The sequence below is a fragment of the Arvicanthis niloticus genome, chromosome 29 (assembly GCF_011762505.2).
Source record: "Arvicanthis niloticus isolate mArvNil1 chromosome 29, mArvNil1.pat.X, whole genome shotgun sequence".
Taxonomy (NCBI): Eukaryota; Metazoa; Chordata; class Mammalia; order Rodentia; family Muridae; genus Arvicanthis; species Arvicanthis niloticus.
This window is the reverse complement of record NC_133437.1, coordinates 18,501,221-18,520,085: the sequence shown is the minus strand read 5'-3', so window position 1 is coordinate 18,520,085 and position 18,865 is coordinate 18,501,221. Positions and strand designations below refer to the sequence as shown.

The following is an 18,865-nucleotide window of genomic DNA, read 5'->3' as shown; positions in this document are numbered from 1 at the left end:
GGATAGCAGGGCAGTGAGTAAGGACCAGGAGAGTCTTCACAAGGCTTGGCAGAGAGGATGACTGAACCACCACTGTTCTTCCCCACCCTCCCCAGGTCTACTGAATCCAGACACCAGCACAGGCACAGAAGTACTCCAGAGATCCTTGTAATAAACAGTATATTACACTGACATTGGAATAGTGAAAAACATACAGGACTGACTGGAGATTGAAGAGAGCTGGAGTGCATTCCCATGACAGAGTGCTTACTTAGCTCAGAGTGCATCTCCATGACAGAGTGCTTACTTAGCTCAGAGTGCATCTCCGTGACAGAGTGCTTACTTAGCTCAGAGTGCATCTCCATGACAGAGTGCTTACTTAGCTCAGAGTGCATCTCCATGACAGAGTGCTTACTTAGCTCAGAGTGCAGCTCAGTGACAGAGTGCTTACTTAGCTCAGAGTGCAGCTCAGTGATAGAGTGCTTACTTAGCTCAGAGTGCATCTCCATGACAAAGTGCTTACTTAGCTGAGGGCTGGGATGTAGCTCAGTAACAGAGTGCTTACTTAGCTGAGGGCAGGAGTGCAGCTCCGTGACAGAGTGCTTACTTAGCTCAGAGTGCATCTCCATGACAGAGTGCTTACTTAGCTCAGAGTGCATCTCTGTGACAGAGTGCTTACTTAGCTCAGAGTGCATCTCCGTGGCAAAGTGCTTACTTAGCTCAGAGTGCATCTCCATGACAGAGTGCTTATTAGCTCAGAGTGCATCTCCATGACAGAGTGCTTACTTAGCTCAGAGTGCATCTCTGTGACTGAGTGCTTACTCACCATGAAAGTGGACCTTTCATTGATATCAAGAATGTAAGAAAGAAAAGAAAATTGAGGACATTTATCTATTTTTGTTTAATCTAACACACATCAACATTACTCTCTGGAAATAATGTGTTGAATACATAGAATGATAATGGGTGGAACAATAGGTTCTGAGCCACGTGTGTGATAATCTCCAAGTGACAGTTACTAATTATACCTCGTTTCTTACATAATTACACCCTGCTCTTGAGAACCTGAACTTTGCTGTGCAGCGTCTTTTAACCTTCTGATGTGATTTAATCCAGAAAGAAATAGCTATTCCTCTCCTGTAGAACAGGATCTGAAGCGGAAGAAAAGCCCTTTGTGTGTGTATCCAGTTAATAGTTCATTTGTTAGTTATTGCTCCTTGTTAATTACTAGGATAATTTTCGCAGAAGTCATAAGATTCCCTAATGCTCCATTTCTCTTTTCCTGGACCAATTGCTTTCCTTCCCCATAGGGTTCCCCCCCCCCTTTAGACACAGTGATTATTGCTGCAATTTCTTTAAAGCTATCAACACTGCATTTCTGACAAAAGGTGATGCCTTGGTCTATTGTCTTATTTTCGTGACATGTGTGTAAAAAGCATCTTCCATTGATGGGCTGTTCATTTTAACGTTCCACGGTTACCATTGTGATAAAGCCGCCATGGGTCAAACACATAGGAACACAGAGGGGGACACATCAGTGGGATTTGGTATTTCTGGTAATGTGGGGTCTCACTACTATGTTTATAGATTTACTTGATTTAGGCTCAAAAAGGTGAATTGCAAAGAACCCAAGAGGTTGCTGAACTTCAAGAAAAGTTTTCTACCACATCATATATTTGTTTTATAAAGGTTTTAATAAACTAAAATGCTAAAAGTCTGGATTCTCTGTGATTTGTGCATGTGGAGGAAGGGGTAGCATGTTTACCTGTGTGCACGTAGGTACAAAGGATAATGTTTGCAGGGCTCCACCTTCTTTTTGGAGACAGTCTCTCTCGGATCCTAGAGCTCGCCAATTTGGCTCGACTCGCTGACGACTGAAACCCATGGATCCTCCTGTCTCAGTGCTCCGGGAGTGTTAGGATCACAAACATGTGTCACTGCTCGGATTTTTTTCTGTGGGTGATGGAGATCTGAACTCAGCCTTCTGTGCGTGCATAGGAGGCTTAGCCACTAAGTCCCCTCCCTGTGTTTGTTAAAAAGCACCCCATATTCTGACCCTATTTATTGTCAGCAACTGGCTGCTTTGAAAGAGAGAACAGTAGCGTTCCACACCCCTACTGATCTCGTCTTCCTCCTCCCCGCTGGTTTAAAATGGCACCTTTTGTTTTATCTTCGTAATTCATATAATTTTCATTGGGCACAGCTGATGTATTAAACAATCCTCTGTCTATTCTGCTGCCATCCTCAGTAATTTTTTTTATGGAAAGTAAACTACTCTCGAAATGTCCCTCTGTTCACCATCAACTCCTAACCCCAAATTACTACCACAGTGTTAACAGCGGCTGATTTACAAACCCATCCTCCATCTCTCTCCTAAGCCCTCTGAGACAGGTAAGTGGGAACATACCGAGAAAGTGACAACTCTCGTTTTTTTTTTTTTTTTTTGCTGTGGTCATGGGGGGGGGGAGGGAGAAGCTATGATCACTTACACTAAGAATATTGATTCTCTGAATTTTCTAAGTCTAGAATTTTTCTAGGATGATAGATATGGACAGTCGAACTCAGAGGCGTTTGAGCGACTGAATGGCTTTTGAGAACTCAAGGAGAGGAGGAGGTCCAGGGAAAGCAGCAAAGAGTGATGGACAAGTGCTTTGCCTCCAACAGCAAAGCACACAGCAGAAGGGCCCGCCCACCTCAGGACCCGCCCACCTCAGGACCCGCCCACCCCAGGGCCCAGCAGCCTGGCTGCTCCTCTCCCTGTTTCTTGTACAAGCAAACAGAAGCTTAATATTCTGAGCTAAACATCTGGCTTGACAGCAGGGAGCGTTCAGTTAATGGTGGTTCAGAGGGAATGCTGTGCTTGCAGCTGTTACTTCTTGATCAAATAATTGCTGTTTCAAATGGTAAATTATTATGTAGGTTTGGAACCAAATGAAATCGTGGTGTCGTATCTCAGCTTGATTTAGTGGTGTATAAATAGGTTCTGGGAAAGAAAGGTATAAGGCTTTTTTAAAAAATGTAATCATTATAAATGGTGGATAGGCACTCTTTCCAAAGAGCCAAAGGGCCAATGCCAGGGAGCTATCTCATAGTACTGAAGGACAATGGGCCACGTTACAGATTGGTGGCCGCTCATATTTTCTAATTTTTCATGGAAAGAAAACACACTCATAAGATGTGGTATTTGGAGTTCGCTTTGCTCACACCAGAAGCTCAATTGCTACTGACAGGACCAGGATGAGAGACAGGAACATCTCTTCATGAGATGATTCCAAAGCTCTGGATAGATGCAGGCCTGTCTGCAGGGCCTGGTAAAGAAAGGGAGGGAAGGAAGGAAGGAAGGAAGAAAGGAAGGAAGGAAGGAAGGAAGGAAGGAAGGAAAGAAGGAAGGAAGGAAGGCCATCCATCCATTTCTCTTGTCTGTGCCTGCAGGGGACAATGCAGATCACCAGGTCCCAAGCAGTCGAGGGAGCCTTTGGAGCCTGCAAGACACAGCAGTTGAGGAGAACGGTTCCTGAGGGAGAAATACCAGAACATGCTGCACACCCTGAGGTCCTCTTCCTGTGGTTCGTGACCATGGTCCACACTGGAAGCCTTAGATTCTCTGGTCCAGGAGGCACTGAAAAACGAAGGGAGTCAGAATTTTAGAGGTAGAGGGCCCAGTAGCAGAGCCTTGTGACTAAGCTTGTTGAGTTGTGGTGACATGGGCTAAGAGGCTTGCGGGCCCTGACTTGGCTCCAGCATAAGTCTGCATGAGGTTCCTTCATCAGGGCCTCATGAATCTAGAGAATTCCACCCTGCTGGTGTCTCCTGCTTGGCACATCCCAAAGAGGGTCAGAAGGCAATCACAGGTCTGTATCATTTACACTGTTTTTTTTTTCCCCATTTTTGTTATGGTAGAATCAGTCACCATCTACACATTCCATTATTCTCTCTACCACCTCAGGCTTCCTAAACCCTAGAACTACAGCGCTGCCTTACTTTTCAGTCTGTGACTGTGGATTCAAACACTCTGCCTATTGCTCCACTTCTTTCTTTTGTAAAGATTTATTCATTCACCTTATGTATGTGAGTGTGACATGCAATCTGCCTGTCAGAAGAGGGCATCAGATCACATTATAGATAGGAATGGGCCACATGTGGTTGCTGGGGATTGAACTCAGGACCTCTGGAAGAGCAGACAGTGCTCTTAACCACTGAGCCAAGTCTCCAGCAGCACTCCCATCCCCCTCACTCTGTTTCTTAACAGTCTTGTTTTTCCTTTTCTGCTCCTTTTGGGTTTGTCCTTTTTTCTCCTCAGAGACAGTGAAAGGAGCCCCAGGACTTGGCTTTTGAAAATGGAAAGGCAAGTCTAATTGTTCCCCTCCCTACAGTTGACTAGAAAACCAGAATAGAACTCTGCACCTGAAAACTGTTCTCAAAAGAGTATGGGAAGAGTACTTAGCTTTGGAGGCTAGGTGGTTTCAGCTGTAACGGCTCAGCTCTGTTTTGGTAAGAGGGAAGCCGGTGTAGACAACAGGTAAACAATCCAGTGTAGTCATTATTCCAGTAAACGGTTACTTAGAAATGAATAAAGCCTGGGAGTCTGAGGGTTTGAGGTTGCTTTTTGCTCTGCTGGCTTTAACTCTTGGCAGACGGACGGTGCCACAGAGATCATTGCTGTGACCTGGAAAACAAGCATTCATCCATGACAGAGTGTAAACTGGTTGTCATCTTTAATAAAAATGTGCTGTCCTGGAAATGAATATGTAAATTGACATTCTTTTTTTTTTTTTTCCAGAAAACGTAAGTATTTGTGAATTTCCTCTGTAGAACAGAAGAACTTGATGTCTGGAACTAGGTAAACAGTCAAAGGTCTGTTTGTCTCAGTCTGAACCCTCATGTATGAAGGTAAAAGAAAATGTCTGTATGACAGGTGGAGTCCTCTAGAAATTAGTTCTGATGGTTTGTTTATTAGGGATGAATGCCCATAGAAGAGAAGGGAGCTGACCAGGCAGAGGAAAGTCCAAAAGGCATTATCTGACATAGCACAGAATTCTGGGATAATAATATCCCAAATGGATCAAGCTTACACCTCTGCTAAACACTGTTACCAAATGGCCAGAACCCTGGGGAGAGGGAGCCTTTGGGCAAAACCACCCCAAACAAGCAAGCAAACAAAACAGCAAAACAAGACACTGACTGCTTACCCAAAGCCAAATATCAAGTCTTCCCTTGGTGGAGATGTGGGCAGTTGATCTTCACAACTTCTTAAGAAAACCAATGTCTAACAGTGTGTTTTCCTGTAAGTTGTATCATTGATTGAACCACCTGATAAGGAGCTAAAGAACATTTAGTGATTAATAATTGCATTTGTTATTTTTATTCTGGCCATATTTTTTTATATATAGAAACATGTTTTTTACAAAAGGAAAAACACAAGATACAGTCAGAATGAATGAGAAATCAAGGGATTCTCTCCCACTCCCTCCTAGAGCACCAGCACTGCCACTGTACTGAGCTCAGGTGTAGGCCTAGGGGATTAAAGGAAGACACAGACTCAGGTCATTCTTTATGAGAGAATGCCAAAGCTTTTATCTGCTGAGCAGGTTCAATATATACACCAAACCAGGGAGGGAAAAACACAAACAGAAACTCAACTGGGGGATAATGGTTTGTATAGTGGAAAGTCGCTGCACAGGGCATCACACCTTCAACAGGATATTTTGTTCTTAGAAAAACTGCAGAATGTTACATGGCAGACAGCAGCACACGGCAGCCCATTGGGGTCCTACAGGTCCCCTGTTTTTATTTTATAGGTGAATAGCGTCTGTCACCTTCCGTCAATACCAATTACCCCGTCACTGGGAATCGCTGCCAGCCTCAGGGTCCCTGTCTTAGGTAGGTAAGGAATGCAAAGGAGTTGCCCGTCATTGACTAACTATTCTCTGTAAAGGCTGAGACAAACCTGGGCAGTAAGGTTCTCTCGTGCCAGTGACATGAGCACCTGCTTAGTAATTGCCTGGGACTGAGTCTGTTGTCTGCCAAAGCGGCAAAAAAATATCAATCACACTGCAGCTTTTCCAGTAGTCCTGTTGGTGGAAACTATGACTGGCCAGGCTGAGCTACTTATCCCCACTGATATCAGAACTGGGGTTTCTTCACAAAGCTCCAGTAGATCTCTGCCTAGGCAAGACTCCATAGCCACAGGGCACATGCAACACTCAGGAATTCAAACAGGACTTTTGGCATCTTTAGGAAAACACAAACAGAACCTCTTGCCCTGACTAACACAGGGTCAGGGCATTTCCATACACCTGATGACAAATCTTTTCATTTCACTAAGCCCAGTGCCTTCTGGGCTCATTTCCAATGTCTGTCTGTGGCAGACAATGCATCCTTATCCACTAATACAAATTTTAAAATCTTGCATAAGGTGTGAAATAAACTCTTCCTTTTTTTTGTTTTTTCAAGATGATTTTTCAAAGTTAAATGTGCTCTTTCCACTATAGCCTGGCCTTTAATGGCTGAGCCATCTCTCCAGCCCTGAGTTACTAGTTAAACCAACTTTCTATTATCAAAATTGCAAATTTTTAATCATACCCAATAAACACTTTTTTAACATAAAACATAGAACAACAATCATTCAAACAAAACAAAAACAGACAATTAACACATGTGGACAGATTGGCATGCAAAGAACTGGCAGTAGACAAGGAAAGCAGAACTAAGGATTTCTCCAGTGTGCCCTCCACCCAGCCATGAGAAGGCCTGAAAGACCATGTTTACCACAATAGGCCAAATAATAGGACCTAGGTGGAGTTACCCACCTTGGTTGTAGTAAACCTGCTACAGGAACTTAGAAGAATAGACTGCCTGCTGAGCTTGCCTTGAGACATTTCCAGCAGTGACAAAGGATGGGTTCCCCCACCCATTTCCCACTGAAACAAGAATGGGTTCGGTGGGGCTTTCCCTTTAAATTAGAAAAGCTGAATATTAAACATCGAGCCTTGATCAGAAAACTTTGTCTTGGCTTCATGCTTTTCTTGCCTCTCTGTCCCTCCTTTTTTATTTTCAGCCCCCCTTTCAGGTGAACCCAGTTTGTCTGTGGCTACAGGTGGCTACACTCCAGTAGGAGCCAGAGAGAAAGCAGGACATCTCCTGATTTTCTCCTGCTCCCAGGAAGGCTCTGAAACAGCCTTCCTTCTCTTTTGCTAACACGGCTGGAGAAAGGACACCTGCTTTTCTGAACCACTGCCCCCCCCTCTCATTTTCAAGGTCTAAATTTTTATCTCCTTCCTAGAAGGTGTCACACAAAGCCTCAACACTCCCAAGTTACTCTCTTTTAGTACCTGGGAATTTGCTTTCGCTAGACTTTCTATTTTAACCCATGATTCTTCTCACTCTTTCATTTTTAGCTTCTCTTTGAGTTTCTCTGCTTTGAACTGCTGGGTGCAGTCATTGAAGAGTTCCTGGTTCATCTCCATGAAGAGTTTCAGAGCATTGTATATCAAGCCGTGTTTTGTCTTGTTCCAGTGGGTCTTTGAGTTGCAGTATAAGGAAGGAAACATGATGGGCAGAATTTTCGCTGCATTGTCATTGAATAAACTCATGATGTACTCATTGTTCCAGCAATAGAGTGCCCGCTCTGCCACCTGGAAGTGAGGGCTGGAAACACATCTGGCTAATTGTCAGAAAAGAGGCTCCATGATCTTCACAAATTCTGATGGTTCAATTACATCTAAGATTTCTTCTAATTCATTTAAGAACATTACTTCTTTTGGACTGTGAGTCTTTGGCCAGTATTTGCATTACCACTGGTTCAGTGAGGATGCTGTCCTTCTCTAAAAACTGCATGACACAGTACGGCAGCTTGGGATGGTAGACACTCGGGGACCTCACTTTGTGCAAGGGCAGCAATACCTTCAACAGGAAAATCTTGTGCTCTTCCTTTAGTGGTGAGGCAAATCCATTAATTATACTTCCCAGGATCTCCAGTAACTCTACTATGCCATTGTGGTGCTCTGTCTCATAGACAAACCTATAAAATATATCATTGATCTGTTTCCTGATGTAAGTGTGCAGGCCTAAGAACTTCACATAGATTCTGTGCAAGGTCGTTTTTTAGAAAATCTCTCTCCCGAAGATCCTTGTGTAAGACCCCCACGAAGGTGAAGACCCCCATACTCAGGAGACCCTTCCTCAAGCCTCCGGATCGCGACCACCCAAAAATCACAAGAAACCATACCTGGATGCAATCAGCAGAGGTTTATTAGGGGAGGAGCCGGTGGTCAAAAACGACAAGCTCTTTAGCTCCAAGAGCAGGGTTTTTGGCCCCGTGTGGTGGGTTAAAGGGTCTTTTATAGCATGGGGTGGGGGGAGGAAGGCATTTTCACACGCTTACACATGAATGGTTGCATTTTCGCGCGCTTACACATGATTGGTTGTTTTACAAATTTTGAATGTAGCACTGGGAAGACCAAGGGAGGGGTAACCAAGAACAGTGGAACGTTTCAGAGAATCTAGCCCAAATGATCTAGAGTCATGTGAGATCACTCTGCACATTCATTCTTCTCAAAATGTGGTTTTCACCATGCTATTGTGTCCTATTCTGCCATTTCAGATTACTATCTTTACTTTTTCCGGCTATAGGGCTATGGCCCCACCTAGGTGATAGCATCTTTATCTGTAGTCAGGAATGCCTTCCTGCCTTGGGAGAGGCTTGAGGAATGTAATCCAGCAAGTGTCCTTCACCTGGAATGTGAAGGCCTGAAATCTTATTTTCAGTTCCAAGTTCTGTAAGGCGAAAAATCTACACATATTTCATAAAATGGCCTTTATAATTTTTCACTCTACAAAGGGAGGACCTCCCTCAAGCCTCAGGAATTCGAGGCCACCCAATAACTCACAAGACACCATTCTTGATCCAAACATCAAGAGGTATATTTCGGGATCAGAACTGAGGCTGAGACTTGTAGCCCACGCAGGTGCAGAGGAGTGTCGACCCTGTGGCAGGGGAATACAGGGTATATAAAGGAAAAAAACCACAAACCGGGGGGAGTGAGGGGAAAACCAAGGAAACATAACATAAAAACAGTGGGAAGTCCCCAACCCATAATTTAGTCAGGGTCACGTGGAAAAACATCTTGTACACTTATCTTTTGCAAGAACGTAACCTTGCCCAACCATTTATCTTGTGGTCCAGGTCCTTCATGGTAAGGGCATGGCAGCAGGCAGGCAGGAATGGCTCTGGAGCAGTAGCTGAGAGCTCATATCCTGATCTACAAGTATGAGGCAGAAAGAGTGCCAGAACACTAGCTGAGTGTGGGTCGGTGGGCTATGAGAGGCAGCTGAGTACTTAGTTGGGCAGGCTTTGAACCCTGGAGACCCTCAGGGACAGTAGGAGTTTGGCCTTGCTCCTGGGCCCCTGGCTCCTTTCACATAGCTACAGCCCCCCACAGAGAGGTCTGTGGCCATAGCCCCTCCACAGGTAGAGGGCATGACTATAGGCCACAGAGCCTCAAGATAGATTTCCATATTAATGAGATACCTAAAGGTCAGTGGGTGTAGCCAATTAAGCTTTTCTTCCCAGACACTTCTGCTTACAAAGGTATTTAACCTCAGGCCTGCCCTGAGAATACCAGGGTATGGCTTTATCCATTTTCTGCCATGACAATAAATGTCTTAAGACCATAGCCTATGACCATGGACTATCTCTCTTCTTTGGGACCTGCCACGGGGAACCGTGGAGAAGGTTATCAACTACAGAGCCACCATCTAATCTCCCGCTGATGACCTCTCTATGTTCCCGCCATGGAGACCCAGCCAAGCAAGTCCAGACCAAGAGTCTCATCTCTGCAGGACACAGCCGCAGCTCATCTTTCTCCCTCCCCCCTTTGGCTGCAGGTGGATCCAGCCCATACCCTTCTGCGGTCCTCTCAGTGGCATCTGGGAGCCCAAAGGACTGAGAACAAGTCCGTTCCCAGTCGCCTTTTGGCCTAGGGACCCCAACTCAAGAGCTCCAGCCCTTCGGGACCTCAGATTATGTTCCCTCCACCCCAAAAGTGGAGTCTCACAGCTTCTCACAATGCGGCCCAGTGTGGAGTGAACACAGTCAACTTCCCGTGGCTCTGCCTCTCTGAGGCATGGCCCTAGCCCCTTGGGGGGTGGCAGACCTGGAAACCACAATTTAACCTACAGGACCCATGCCCATGCACACTACAACCCAACAGCTGGAAATGATATGGCTTTTGAAACATCAAAGCCTACCTCCAGAGACACATGTTCCCCAACAAGGCCACTCCTCTAAGAGTCCCATCAGCTGGGGACCAAGCATTAAAATATATGGACCTATGGTGGCCATCCACATACAAACCACCACAGGGAGATGGTGGCTATGAAACCCTACCCCTAGCTAAGAATCTGTTGGCATTTGATAGCTGATGGGAGAGGACAGGTTAGTATTCTTTAATGATGAGACCCCTGTAGGTTGACCACACACCAGGGTACACTGGTTGGACTGAGTGGCAGAAAAAAAAAGAAAGCTCAGTGTTGGGAGGGAAGGTGGGGGAGGACAGAGTGGTTGTGGGAGGGGCTTGGGGAAGGGAGGTTAATATGTGCAAAATACATTGCATAAAATTCTCAAACTATTTATAAATATATCATTAAAAAAGAATATCTGAGAATAACTGTAAAATAATCTTAGGATTAATAAAAGCTATAGACACTAATGCATTAGAAAAGAGATAATTTATAAATCCCCAAATACGTTTAATTTTTTTAAAGATTATTTTGGTCTTGGTCTTGGTCCTGGGTTGTTTTTTTTTTGTTTGGTTTTTTTTTTTGGTTTTTTTTTTTTTTTTTTTTTTTTGGTTTTTCGAGACAGGGTTTCTCTGTGTAGCCCTGGCTGTCCTGGAACTCACTCTGTAGACCAGGCTGGCCTCGAACTCAGAAATCCACCTGCCTCTGCCTCCCAAGTTCTGGGATTAAAGGCGTGCGCCACCACTGCCCAGCGTCCTGGGTTTTTATAAAGATTAATACATATATTGTGGTTAAAGTAGCTCTTTCATAGATACAATAGACGCATATCTCAGGCCTCACATCGTCCACTCTACAGTAATTGCTTTCCTAAGATACCAATGCTCAACACTCAGGAACCTCTGCTTGATGGTGTTCTGGCTCCACGCATCTGTTTTGTTTGTTTAGTATTTGAATAACTCATGCGACATTGATGTGCTTGTACTTTCAGACAACTTGAGGGTGGAAGAGTATTTCTACTGCAGAATAAATAAAAATAAAATGCTGCCCAGGAGAAGGAGAGAGAGGGATGTGGCATTCGAATAGACAATCAGAAACAGATTTTGGCAATGATAGGTTTCTGCTAACCCAGCAGAGAATCCAGTTAGCCAAGACTCAACAGCTGAGCTGGGTGGTGGTGGAACATGCTTTTAATCCCAGTGGCCGGGTGGATCTCTGTGAGTTTGAAGCCAGCCTGGTCTACACAGTGAGTTCCAGAACAGCCATGGCTACACAGAGAAACCTTATCTCAAAAAACCAAAAATTCCAACCAGACAATAGCAACAAATAAACAAACTAACAACAACAACAACAACAACAAAACACTCAACAGCTGTACCACACACTGTGGTGTAACCTGTGCCTCAGGGAAGCAGTGTACCACACACTGTGATGTAACCTGTGCCTCAGGGAAGCAGTGTGTGCATTTGTGGGAACTGGAATTTGTCCTTCAGGTTAGAGTCACAAATATGGTGATTTTTGACAATTTTTACTTTTGTAAAGATTAGTTTACTTTTATTTTATGTGTATGAGTGTTTTGCCTGCATGTATGTCTGTGCACCATGTAGGTCCTTTAGTGCCCACAGAGGCCAGATAACTAAAACTGGAGTTATGGATAGTTTTGCCTGGAACTGAACCCAGGGCTCTGAGTGGAGCATATGCTCTTAACTGCTGAGCCATCAATCCTGCCCTTTGTGAACTTTTAAAGCAATGTTATTAACCATACACGGCCACTGTGTGAACACTGTGTCTGGCTGAGTTATCAGACCTCGTTTAGCAGTCTGAATTGCATTGTTCTTCCTGGAATGAGGCTGCTACAGAGCGAAGCAGGGGATCTTTCTACTGAGTCAAAAAGAATTGTTTCTGAGAGGTGCCTTTTATTCCGTTATTTCCCCACAGGAAATCATGAGACTGCACCATGCCAGAGGAAGTGTGTAGATCCAATTTCCTCCCAGTGCACTCTGAGAGATAGGCTGCCTTGAAACTCCCCTGGATCGCTGCAGCCTGCTGTGAGCTGGATGTTTGAAGTCCTGAAGTCCGCAGTGGGATTCCTGGTGATGAAGGTGGCGAAATCTTTTCTGAAAAAAAGTGGTAGAACTGTTGTCAGTTCCTAGAGAGAGAAACAAAGAAGGCTTGGGCTGGGAGACAGAAGACTGTCCTTTAGTTTCTCTTCTGCTCTGCACAGGTTTGTAGAAGACAAAATGACCTTGGTCACCTGTGACATACTAAGGACTAGAAAGGGAGATGTGTGCTAGGAAAGTCTCAGTGCACGGCAGGAGCTGATTGGCTGTAGAGCAAATATATACACTTCTACTTTATAGTTTTTGTTTTTATAGGCTCTAACACCCCTTTAATATTTTCCATGCAGGAGACTGAGGAGATGGCTTAATGGTTCAAATGCTTGCTTCAAAAGCATGAAGATGGCCTCAGAAGTCAGGACAGGGGATCTGTAGAACAGAGGATGACCTCTGGCACAAACCTTGGACTTCCACATGTGCCCGTGCACGTGAAAACATGCACTGACATGCATACCACATGCACTCACATGCATATATGGAAACGGAAGAAGAAAGAAATATTTTCAAGTAGTAAAGCAAATGTGGGGAAGGAAGGAATGCAATTCCACTCACCACTGAAACAGTGGGTGTGGTTCCCTGTCTCACCTCTTCCCCCGGGGTCAGACGAGTAAGAGTTGTCACAAAGTTGAATAGACACCTTAGCTGAGTGGTAAGCATCTATCCATAGGCCAATGGCTGGACATGAGTGCCGGAGTAAGACAATTACTTCATAATAGTCTAGGGGATGAAACTCCTAGATGTCTTAGGGTTTTATTGCTGTGAAGAGATACCATGACCAAGCCAACTTGTATAAAAGTAAACATTTAATTGGAACTGGCTTACAGTTTCAAAGGTATAGATTCCTTCCGTTTCCTAGAAAAATTCTGCAGCATTTTCTGAGCTCTTTAAAAAAATATTTTAGTATGCTGGGACTCGTACTATACTATTTAGTAGAGCTAATCACATGCTAAGGGGTTATTGGCTTTCTACAATATCACTGTAGGAAACTTGAGTTGATTGGCAGAGGGTTAGACCTCTTCAAAGGCATTAAAAATATAAATCGAAATGGGAAGCCTATGAGAGTGCACATACTAATTTCATATGTGTGTGCATCTACATATACATATGTGCATATACACATATGTGTGTCTAACATCAGCTTTGTCACAAAATGTTCAGTTACCCTGTTACACACACATACATAGACACACACACACACACACACACATGTGTATATGTATACAGGCCCCTTTTGATTGGTACACTGGGGTGGCTCTGAACACAAGCATGGATATTGAATGCACACATACTTTAATGAGCTAGAACAGAGGTTGACAAACTGACTGAAGGACCAGATTTAGCCACATTGTTCGTTCTTAGATTGTCTATATACTTGAAGTTAGTTCCAAGACTGGTCTCACTTCTGACACTACATGCAAGTCAGGGTGATTCCCAGGAAAGAGGTTTGATAACTTGCTACATTTTATTGAATTTCCCAACAGCTATTATATTCTGGTTATCATTTGAAACAGGGCCATGACATGGGTCTAAGTCAGTCAAAAGAAGAGACAAATAAGTGAGTCTGGAAGGGTTTCAATGGCAAAGGCTTCAGGGTCATCTCCCATGTAATAATGAGCCCACTGACCTGCTGCGTTGGTGTGTGACCAAAATGGTGGAGTATCACTACCCAGGGATGTCACTTGAGTGTCGATGTCCATAGCTTTACACTGGAGTTTCATTCTGCAGGCCTGATTTAGCAGCTGATTGATTGCCCAACAGTCTCTGGGTCAACAGATATCACATGACACAGCCCCAGCACGCCAGCTAAACTGCATGCTTGATCTTTGTGACTCGGCCAGGTCACAACTTAAATAAAGACATTCCTAAAAGTTATGATAGGGCTTGCCATTCAGAAATGTTTTGTACCTGTTGATTAAAACCAGACACAAATTTTAAAGAATGTTTAGTGCCAGAAACATAATAATGTTTATTCCTATACTTATCATGGGTTGATGTGTACAGTCTCCTAGGGTTGATTTTTTTTTCTTTTGCTTAGCAAAAATGGTAACTGCTAAGTACATCATTCTCTGATATATATATATCGATCTTTATGTTTTGTTTCTTTTGAGACACTCCCTTACACTGTAGCCCTGGCTGGCCTTGAATGTATAATAATCCTCCTGCCTCCGTCTCCCAGTGCTCATTCAGATTGCAAGTGTATACCACCATGTGCAGCTCTCTTCCTTGAACTTTAACACATCTGTTTTGTACCATATGGGAGGGGAGGCACGACTTACAGGCTAAGGCAAAAACTAATTTGAGCCAGAACCATTTCTCTCCCCACCTCTCCCCACAACCTCCCATTATGAAGGATTGAAAGGTAAGTGTGCACAAATTGCCAGAAGTTTATGGTCAGCCTGGGCTATATAGTGAATTCCAAACCATCCTGGGCCACAGAGTGTCTCAAATCTCTCTCTCTCTCTCTCTCTCTCTCTCTCTCTCTCTCTCTCTCTCTCTCTCTCACACACTCACACACACACACACACACACACAATTTAGGATACATCTAAGCAAATAAATGGAAGTCAAAGAAGGAAAACCACAACCCTGTCTTATTAACCTTCTTTTCTAACTTAAAAATATAGAAAGATTGATTTTTATTATTTTAAGGGGTGTGTGTGTATGTGTGTGTGTGTGCTCTCAAGAATGTATGTGTACTTAATGGCAGATGTCCTTGGAGGCCAGAGGCATTGGATCTGGAGCTAGAGTTTAGCTGGTTTCGAGCTGCTCAATGTGGCTGCTGGGAACCGACCTTGGATTTTTTGGAAGAACAGCAAGTGTGTATAACTGCTAAACCATCTCTTCAGTCCCTAATTTAGGCTTTTAAAACCAACCGTTATTTCTGCACTTTATGCTATATAGATCAACCATCTTCCCCCTTCATTATTATACATTTTCCATGTTATTGTAAGTTCTAAAATATTATTGAAATTATTATTGGTTTAACCATTTGGCTGTATGAAGTTTTCTGTATTTTTCCTCAAAACATCTTCTGGCTTGTTGGAATAATACTCCAGACTGTCACTCTGATATTTCTCAATTAATGAAACCAATAACACGCTGCAGGGCCATTCATCTAACTGTTGCCTGTCGATTTTATTACATAACATCTGCAGTTCATTACATAGGAATGAAATTTAGTATTCGAGTCAAGTAAATTTATAATTGTTTCTCCGTCAACAAACACCAAGAAATATTTGATTCTGCCTCATTTGTGTGTTTCGAAATAAATTAAACTATTCTCTATTTATCTGGATCAGGTCTCTGTACATTGCCCAGGCTGACCTTGGACTGCCAGGCTCTTGCTCATGTCTCTTTCAGGTGCACCACCACACCAGGCTTCATTTGCACATTTAGTAGAATGAAGTTTCCAGAAATCAGAGTGGGTGTGTTCATTCAAGAGGTTGGCAAATGGCAGGCAGTCACGTGGTAGAGAGTGTCAGAGAGTGCCTCTTGATGCTGATGACCACGGAGCGTGGAGTTGTGCTTTTCTTCTCAGTTCGGCCTCTTGGCTGGGCACCTGGATTCCTCATCTTCCCAGATGGTAAGGCTCGTCTTTGCAGGTTGTCTACCGGCCACCCTCTACTCTTACCTACCACGGCCCCCACAGGTGGAGATGTATCCTCTCCTCTACTCTCCCAAGAGTGGAAGAATTCTTCGTTCAAACTTGAAGAATCTCTCCACTCCAGGCAGAGGTCTCCTTTCTCAATTCCTCCCTGTGCCTCAAGGAAGTACAGTCCTTTCTTTAGAAATTCCTCTCGGTTGCTGATTTTCTCTCCCTGGGAATTTGCCTTGAGTTTTTGAGGGCCTGACTGGAAGCCAGCCAGATGCTGATCGCTGATCGCAAAGCGCCTGGAGCTTCTTCCTTGTAGGATCTCTGCACAGCTTACGGAGCAAGCCTGGGCTTTCGGTTCCTCCCTTTGACTCAGCTCTTCCCATCAACAACACTGCCTGTGAGAGAAGCCAAGAGTTTCCTGATTCTCGGTGGCTTCAAGTCTAGAATGTTCTCAGAAGCTGTCTTCTGAGAAGTGGGTGTGTTCATTCAAGATTTATTTATTTTATATGAGTAGCTGTTTGCCTCCTCTAAGATGTTCTGGTGAGCCTGTCTACAGGCTACTCTGACACTTTTAACACTGTCTGAGTTCTCAGCTTCAGCTAATGTTCTGAGACTAGTTAGTTAGAAATTATGGAACTGAATTATTTTTGTGTTAACATCCATTTTAAAGTCTCATGTCACTAAATCCCCATTGAGGTTAATCTTTCAAATCCATGTGTGTATCAAATTACTTTTTAATCAGAAAACTTGTCTAATGTCCTTGTGGAAATGTGATTAATTTCTTTTGGAACCTTGCTGAACAAAGTTTTTGCTCTTAATTTACAGTCGCCGATCTTCTGGTGCAAGCCAGTAGCAAAGCAAACAAAAGGAAGAGAAATTATTTCCTAATTTTACTTTCTGTAGAAAATTTTATTATAAAAACTTAAAAAAAAAAACTTTTACTATAACTTTTGTGTACTCCACAAAGATATAGCGCTGTGCCACACAATTCAGAATACATAGTTAAAACTACAATTGGGGGCTGGAGAGATGGCTTAGTGGTTACCAGCACTGACTGTTCTTCCAGAGGTCCTGAGTTCAATTCCCAGCAACCACTTGGTGGCTCACAACCATCTGTAATGGGATCCAATGCCCTCTTCTGGTGGATATGAAGACAGCTACTCATATAAAGTAAATAAATCTTTAAAAAAAACCAACCCCCCCCCCGAATATACCCCAAAAAACCAAAACCACAAAAAAATAAAAAAAAAAGACCAAACAAACAAAAACAACAACAACAACAAAAAACCACAATTGGTTGGGCAGATCATAAAAAGGAATTAGAAAACTTGTGAGGTGAGTAATTATCTTCTGTGAAAGAAAGTTTAATTTTAACGCTGGGGAGCGGGCTCTGTGGGTAAAGTACTTGCTGCGTGAACACAAGAGACCTGAGGGTACCCCAGTACCCACGTAAGAAGCTGGGTATTGGTGCATGCAGGGAAGCAGAGGCCTGCAGATCCCTGAAGTGTAATGGCCAGACAGTTTAGTCAAAACATTGAGCTCCAGCCTCACTGAGAGACCATGCTTCAAAAACAGAATAAATAAAATGAGGGGTGTGCTGGTTGCATTTTTTTCAATGTGATCCAAGCCTAGATCTATCTGGGACGAGGGCATCTAGTTGAGAAATGTTTCCATACCATTGCCTTGTAGGGATGCCTGAAGGGTACTTTCCCTTGTAGGGATGTCCATAGTGATTGACGTGGAGGGCTCAGCCCATCCTGGATGGTGCCACTCGAGGGCGGGTGGTTCTGGGTTGCATAAAAAAGCAAGCTGTGAAGACCATGGGGTGCAAACTAGTAACTTCCTGCTTCCAGATTCCTTCCCTGACTTTACTGGATGATGAACACACTGTAAGATGAAATAAACCCTTTCTACCCAAAATTGCTTTTGTTCATGATCTTTTATTGTAACAAAAGAATCCTTTAAGACTGGGATCAATAGAAGAACATGCCTAAAGACAACCTCTGGACAGATATGCACACATAAACAGACAGCATATTCTTTGTCTTTCTGTCTGTCTCTGTCTCAGTGTCTCTCTGTCTCTCTCTCACGCACAGCACACACACACACACACACACACGATTTACTTTTCAACTCTATCCTTTCATTTGTCCATAGATCCATCCACCTGTCTATCCATGGGGTCATTTAGCTTCTACCGTGTTGGGGGCCGACTTTTAGCAGAAAGCAGCTATCAGCTTTGCAGCCATCTTGAGCCATATACCCTGACATGAGACTTGGATTACAATCACCTACAACAGCTGAGCACACTCTGATAATCTTGGTTTAGATACCTTGGGTGTGTGAGATTAAAGGTGTGTAATTTAAGAGTGTGACTTAGAAGTGTAGAGATCAGATTTAGAGACAAGACCTAAGGGCATGATTAAAGGTGTGACCAAAAGGCATGGCTTAGAAGTGAGACATATAAAGGCGAGAGGTAGACAGAAGAGAGATCAGAGAATCAGACTATAGAGGGAGAATCAGACACTTAGAGGAAGAGAGACTGAAGAATAAACGGGATTGAAACACACTCTGTCTGGTCTGCATTCTTCGAGTTCGTCCTCACTCTCTCTCTTGCTGAACCCCGACCCTCGGACCGGAGCAGCAGCTTGGACCGGGATATAGTGGCCACCAAATTCGGGGCAGCCCCGGCCTCAACATTTTGCTCAGGCCGTGACATTTTTTGGCCACCCGAACGTGGGGCTAGTGCGGGTCTCAGCACTACCATATGTGTGATGTTGTACTGGGTACTGAGAATATGAGCAGGGTACTAAAACCGTGTGGAATGGTGAGTTTTCCTGAGGCATGAATACAGGGCAACAGCTGCCACAGGCACTGTTCATACTCGGTTTGGTGAATTTGCGGCCAGCCTCAGGCACCATGATACCTTCTCCCAAGA

General features: G+C 43.8%; 1 pseudogene; it reads right to left on the bottom strand.

Annotated features, from left to right (window-relative positions):
* Nucleotides 1–5,918: 5,918 nt before the first annotated feature.
* Nucleotides 5,919–8,143, bottom strand: LOC143440249 (serine/threonine-protein phosphatase 2A 56 kDa regulatory subunit gamma isoform pseudogene; annotated as a pseudogene).
* Between the last annotated feature and the right edge of the window lie 10,722 nt (nucleotides 8,144–18,865).